The sequence below is a fragment of the Delphinapterus leucas genome, chromosome 14 (genome assembly GCF_059928025.1).
Source record: "Delphinapterus leucas isolate spDelLeu-1000000601 "Yukka" chromosome 14, BTC_Dleu_Yukka2, whole genome shotgun sequence".
Classification (NCBI taxonomy): domain Eukaryota; kingdom Metazoa; phylum Chordata; class Mammalia; order Artiodactyla; family Monodontidae; genus Delphinapterus; species Delphinapterus leucas.
This window is the reverse complement of record NC_143142.1, coordinates 78607532-78613527: the sequence shown is the minus strand read 5'-3', so window position 1 is coordinate 78613527 and position 5996 is coordinate 78607532. Positions and strand designations below refer to the sequence as shown.

Sequence of the window (5996 nt, the reverse complement as noted above, 5' to 3'; positions counted from 1 at the left end):
AAATGACCCTGGACATTTCAGCTTAAGTCTTGAGGTACATATTCTTTTGCGTCTCCTCAATCTTATTCTCATATTTTGAATCTGGTAACAGAAAATAAAACAGGAAATTTATTTTATTTTATTATTATTATTTTTGGCCACACCACATGGCTTTCAGGATCTTAGTTCCCTGATCAGGGATCAAACCTAGGCCTGCAGCAGTGAAAGCATGGAGTGTTAACTTCTGGACTGCCAGGGAATTCCCAGGACATTTTTTTAAAAAAAACTGATTTAATCTTTGGTTTAATAACTCCAATGTTCTAGTAATGAAATGGAGAATACCCACTTATATACTAACTCACACATTCCTTCTCAACAGGGAAAATGTACTTGTCTAAAAAGGAACATACTAGTTCATTATTTGTGTTAATAAGGGAAACAGTAGAACATGTCTGAGAGTATCTTTTCAAGAGCTGCACTAGGGATGGAAATCCGATTTAAGCTTTAGAATCTCAAACAACTGAACTGACACTATTGAAAAGCAGAAAAGCAAACAATGCTGACAGAAAATATTCTACATTCTCTCCTGTGGCTTTTATAACCTTTGAAAGGAAACTGGTGCCCACTGGAACTACCGATTTATACTAAAGGAGTATTGGTGCCTTGTGTCTTCTCCCCTGTTGAAAAAGTTCTCAGTAAATGCTTTGACTCCCTCACGACGCTGATGGGACTTTTTTCTCCAGCATGTTTTTTCCTATGTCTGAAAAGATTCGAGCTCTGACTAAAGGCTTTCCCACATTCATGACATTTGAAGGGTTTCTCCCCAGTGTGGATTCTTCGATGCTGAATCAGGATTGCACTTCGGCTGAAAGCCTTTGCACACACATCACATGTATAAGGTTTCTCTCCACTGTGGATTCTCTGATGTTGATTAAGGGCTGAGCTCTGACTAAAGGCTTTCCCACATTCATCACACTTTTTTTTTCGAGGACGGTTTCCCTGTCTTCTTTCAAACTTTCTATCTTGTTCACAAGTTCCTCTAAATGTGAAACTCTGGGAAACATTCATTTGAAGAGTATTAGAAACTTTGTAATGCAGTTCTTTGCCTGAAGAAGTCTTTTGCCTTGCAGCTGATTTCACATTTATAGTTCTGGTGTCTCTAACATTTTGTCTTAAGGTGTGAAGCTACTTCAATGCCCGCTGCAGTTGCTTTTTTGCGGGCTTAAGCTGGTTACGTGGTGTCTCCTAAGTGATTTCACAAGTTGGTAGCTTCTTTGCAAGCATGTCCTCATTTTGTCCAAAAAAGACCTGTTCAGCTGCCCTGTCATTTTCTTTCTCCAGCTCCTCCAGCATCACCATGGTTTCCTCTCCACTCTCTGGTCGGTTCTCTTGAAACCAGGCCTGCAGCTCCTCAGGCAACATGGCCAGGAACTGCTCTAGCACCAGCAACTCCAGGATCTGCTCTTTGCTGTGCACCTCTGGCCTCAGCCACTGACAGCAAAGCTCATGGAGCCGGCTCAGGGCTGCCTGCGGCCCAGGTGACTCCTGGTAGTCAAACTGCCTGAACGGCTGGCGGTAGGTCTCAGCTGTAGTAGCTGCTCCAGTGTCAGCTGGAGACCATATTAGGGGCCTGCCCTCCCTCTTCCACCTTCATTACCAGAATGCAGTCAGGGCCCCCTGAAATTTGTGGAAGGAGTTTTGAAGTCTCTCTCAATTTTGCAGACATTTGGACTGGGAATAGCTCAGGACTGCTAGGCTTTAATCTTCAAGAAGGTGAAACTCTCCTTATGGACATTCCTCCAGCCTAGGAAGGATGACCCCACGTTTTGGGGGAGAAGCTGGGGAAGCCAGGGAATATTTTCTTAATGTTACCTCCTATTCACAGCTTAAAACATGAATCAAAAAATCTTACTGTCCTAAAACTATCCAGAGCTATTCAAAATTATTATGAAAGTGAAGTTTATTTTAAATTAATTTTCCTTACCTTTTTATAGCAGCAGAATTTCAAAGACAATTTGCATTACACATTTCAAAATCAAGACATTTTAAGATGTCTACTTACTTAGGATGTTTTACATATAAAATTTTGGCAAAAGAGATGGTGGTTAAATGTGTTCAACTCATTTATCCTATGATTTCTTGGAAAGAAGTGACCACAACACTCACAAATTAGTGAGAATTGGGCAGTTTGGCCTAAATCTACACCTGGTACAAAACTGAAAAACATATACATCTGTGTTTATTTAGGATAAGAAAATTATTATTTTAGATGTTCAATTAAATAAAATGTTTATAACTTAACTGTGAATACTTCACAAGAATTAAATTTCCTCAGTTAATAATTTAAAATATTACACTTGCAATTCTACTTTTGTAACTTCTATTAATCATTAATAATCCATTTAATAAAAGATTCTTAATGTTCAGCTCAGAAAATTTAAATATGGCCCATAAACAAGTAGGATAAGAGATAGGAAAATGCATATAAGTTTCCAAGGATAGAATTAAGAACTGTAGCACTTTTAATTAGCATTTGCCTTTTTAGAAATAAGAGAAACATATACTAATGTGTTTCTCACAGGCCTGATCTTTCTTGGTCTATGAAAATCTATCACACTTATAATTCAGTAAAACATTTGTCTGTGTACACTTATATCTTCCCATTAGCTAAAGGAATGACAGGTGAAGATGTCAGTTAAAAGACTTTTATTACTGTAATTAGAATTAATTTTCAGCAATGAAACATTGTACACTCACTAATGTAATTCTATATTGATTTTAGCTATTAGACTTGTTTCTTCTATTACAAGGATTATTTTAACTGTGTTTGGATGAATATACCTAATACAGGGTAACTAGGGTCTCCCAAAATAAATACCAGCAGATTACAAGGCAAAGGTAATATTTTAAATTGAATTTATGTAATGGCACGTAACATTTTCTTTATATAATACTTTACCCATGAGCATTCGCTTAAAATTCCTACCATAAATTCTAAAATTACAAATTAGCTTTAAGATTAAAAGGCAGAGATAGAAAATATTTTGCCTAATACAAATTATGGGACAGGAATAAAGTGACCATATTTATGTGCCTTAAATGAAACTTTCAACCACTGGTAGAAAAATCCTCAAGATTATTTTCACCTTCCAATGTACACATTGTTATTTCTAATCACCCAATCTAACTAGTTAGTGGCTCCTCTAACTCAATCATCCCATTTTGTCTACACTCTCCTGCCATATGTTAAACCTGGCCCTCACTGTTTATACAAATACTCAACATTTTTTACTTGCTTAAATCCTAGACAGTTGTATTATGCATGGGTCTCTTTCCTTCCTCAATGATATTTTACATTCCATATAGGCAAGAACCAGACCTTGTATACTGACTGGTTTTACAGTGAAACTGCGCGTAAATTTCATTTCTAAAAGCAATATATAAGTGCATTTTTTTGGCTGTGCCACACAACGTAGAGGACCTCAGTTCCCTGACCAGGGATTGAACCCACGCCCCCTGCAGTGGACGCACGGAGTCCTAACCACTGGACAAACAGGGAAGTCCCTAAGTGCACTTTTAAACATCCTCATATCTGCAGTATCAATCAAAATGATGATAACGTTATCCAAGTATAATCATTACATCAATAACCTTCTTAATTCTACTTTTTAATAGTCCCATTGACTGATATACTTTAGTTTTAGCTTAATTCATTCTAAGCGTTGATCCTGAGAGTCAGTGTTATTTTTAGATGACTTGTCAACATTTTTCCTGAATACAAGTGCTGCTTTGCAACAAGAGGCTAAGCTTGTAAGTGCCAGTTTTTTGCTTTAAGAGAGTTCTCTAAAATGAACCTGAGCCTTGTATCAAATCTATGCAAGTGGCTATTTTATATTGAGAAACAACTCATACTATTGTCTAATTTTGCTAGCATTTCTCCTTTTTCAAACTCTTAGTTATATTCAATGGACTATCACATTACTCACAAAGAATAAAATAACAGCATAATGAATATAATGTATTTTTTCTTCAAAGTCAGCAGGATGCTAACATAATAAACTGATTATCTAATTCTGTAAACACAAGCTTATATGGTGAGTTAAGCCACCAATATGTAAACCTGTGTTGTTAGCACAATTAAATATTTGGTGTTTTAGACTGGATGAGATTAAACTTGTCTGGCTGAAGTTTCCATTCGCACTTATGCAAACAACAGCATATCATCACCTAATATAACTAGCTTCAACATATTACACTAAAGTGAAGTAAAATTGTATATTTTATGTAGTTTTGTTGATAAATGTTACTTATAAGAAGAAGCTACAGATGAGTATTTCTTAACTTTTTAGATGAATTACAATTTATATAAAATAACTAACCAACTGAAGGATAGGAAATACATAATGGTCAGAGAAAATAAACTTCAACTAAGGAAAACAATTACATATTTAATTAAGGCACTTTCAGCTTAAAATGTACTGAATAATATTTAATCTTATTTCTCATTGTTCATAATCTTTTATGTAAGGATTATGTTTTGTTAATCTTTGATTCTCAACTTTTATCACCTATAACAGTCAGTTGTACTTATTTGCAGATACATGGATATTGTTTAAACTGAACAAAAGTAAAATAGAAATGTCTCTAAAAGTTTCAGAATAGAAAAATAATTTAAAAGTTTACTTATTATCTAAGTTCATTTGTTGAAGTATCTTAAAAATTAAAAAAAAATTTTAATTTATATAAAAGGCACATTAACTTTTCTCAGGACCCAGAATTATCCAAAATATTACTGATAAAAGTTAAATACATTTGAGTTAAATGGTAAATAATATTCTGATATCAATTATTATGAGACACATCCCAAACCTTTCTTAAAGAGGAACAAATTTAAATAATTGGCTGAAGGAATAAAGAGATGACTATTCTTGAACATAACAAAGAAGTTGCTTTTTTGGGCTGTCAACCTCTTAAAGTTAAGAATCTATAATAGTTCAGAGCACTGTAACTCCAAAACATGTAAAAAGACAGGTTTTTAAGTGAAAGAGCTATCAGATATAACCTAGATGTTTTCTGGCAGATCCCAATTTACTAGATGATTAAATGAATATACTCTATCGTCTCTTGACTAATTTAACTTGCAGCCCATAATGAATTAAAACTGTCAGAAATATTTCTGTCTAAAATACACTTTCTTTTTGGACTTCCCTGGCAGTCCAGTGGTTAAGACTCCGCACTTCCACTGCAGGAGGCACGGGTTCAATCCTTGGTCAGGGAAGATCCTGCATGCTGCGCAGCAGGACAAAAAATAACACAAAAAACCCACTATACTTTCTATTGTCTTTGCTTTGTAATCACTCAAAAAGCTCATAAAATAGTAAAAATAAAAAGATCATTTAAATAATACACTTTCTTTTTATCTTTAAATATAAGTAATATACAGTTATTATAGATAATAATGGATAAGTGAAAAAAGAAGAAGAAAGAAAGAAAGAGGGAGGGAGAAAGGGAGAGAAGAAAGGAGAAAGGAGGAAAAGAAAGGTGGAGAGGAATAGGGGTCCAGGGAGAGAAGAGAAAAGTCACGATAATTTCTACCCTTGAGAGAATGTGTGGACTTTCTAATACATATCCTTCCAGAGGTTATCTGTGTATTATGAGAATGTGCATATTTTTGTGTGGATTAATATATCATAAGCTTTCCCAGGCCTACACACAGCCCTGCACGTGCCTGTGGACTTCTATAATACCAGGAACATGTCAGAGACTTTGTAAAGCCCTTTATGGACATTCTGTTTTTTATTTTATTTTTTTCAAGTTTTTTGGTCAGCCCCTTATAAGCTCCAACTGGTAACACCACCCCAGGCAGCTGTGAGAATAAACGATCCCCCCTGAATGTTTTTGACGAAAGCCCTAGGGTTATGGCTGATCCCATCCAGCAAGTTCTGAGTCAGGTCAAATAAAGGCCGGCCCTGATAATGGAGCTTTCCTGTGAGGTGCCAGAAAGGTCAAAAAGTGAC

At 35.4% G+C, this 5996-nt stretch overlaps 1 pseudogene; it reads right to left on the bottom strand.

The window, feature by feature from the left end:
* Window positions 1–400: 400 nt before the first annotated feature.
* Window positions 401–1881, bottom strand: LOC111180158 (zinc finger protein 396 pseudogene; annotated as a pseudogene).
* Between the last annotated feature and the right edge of the window lie 4115 nt (window positions 1882–5996).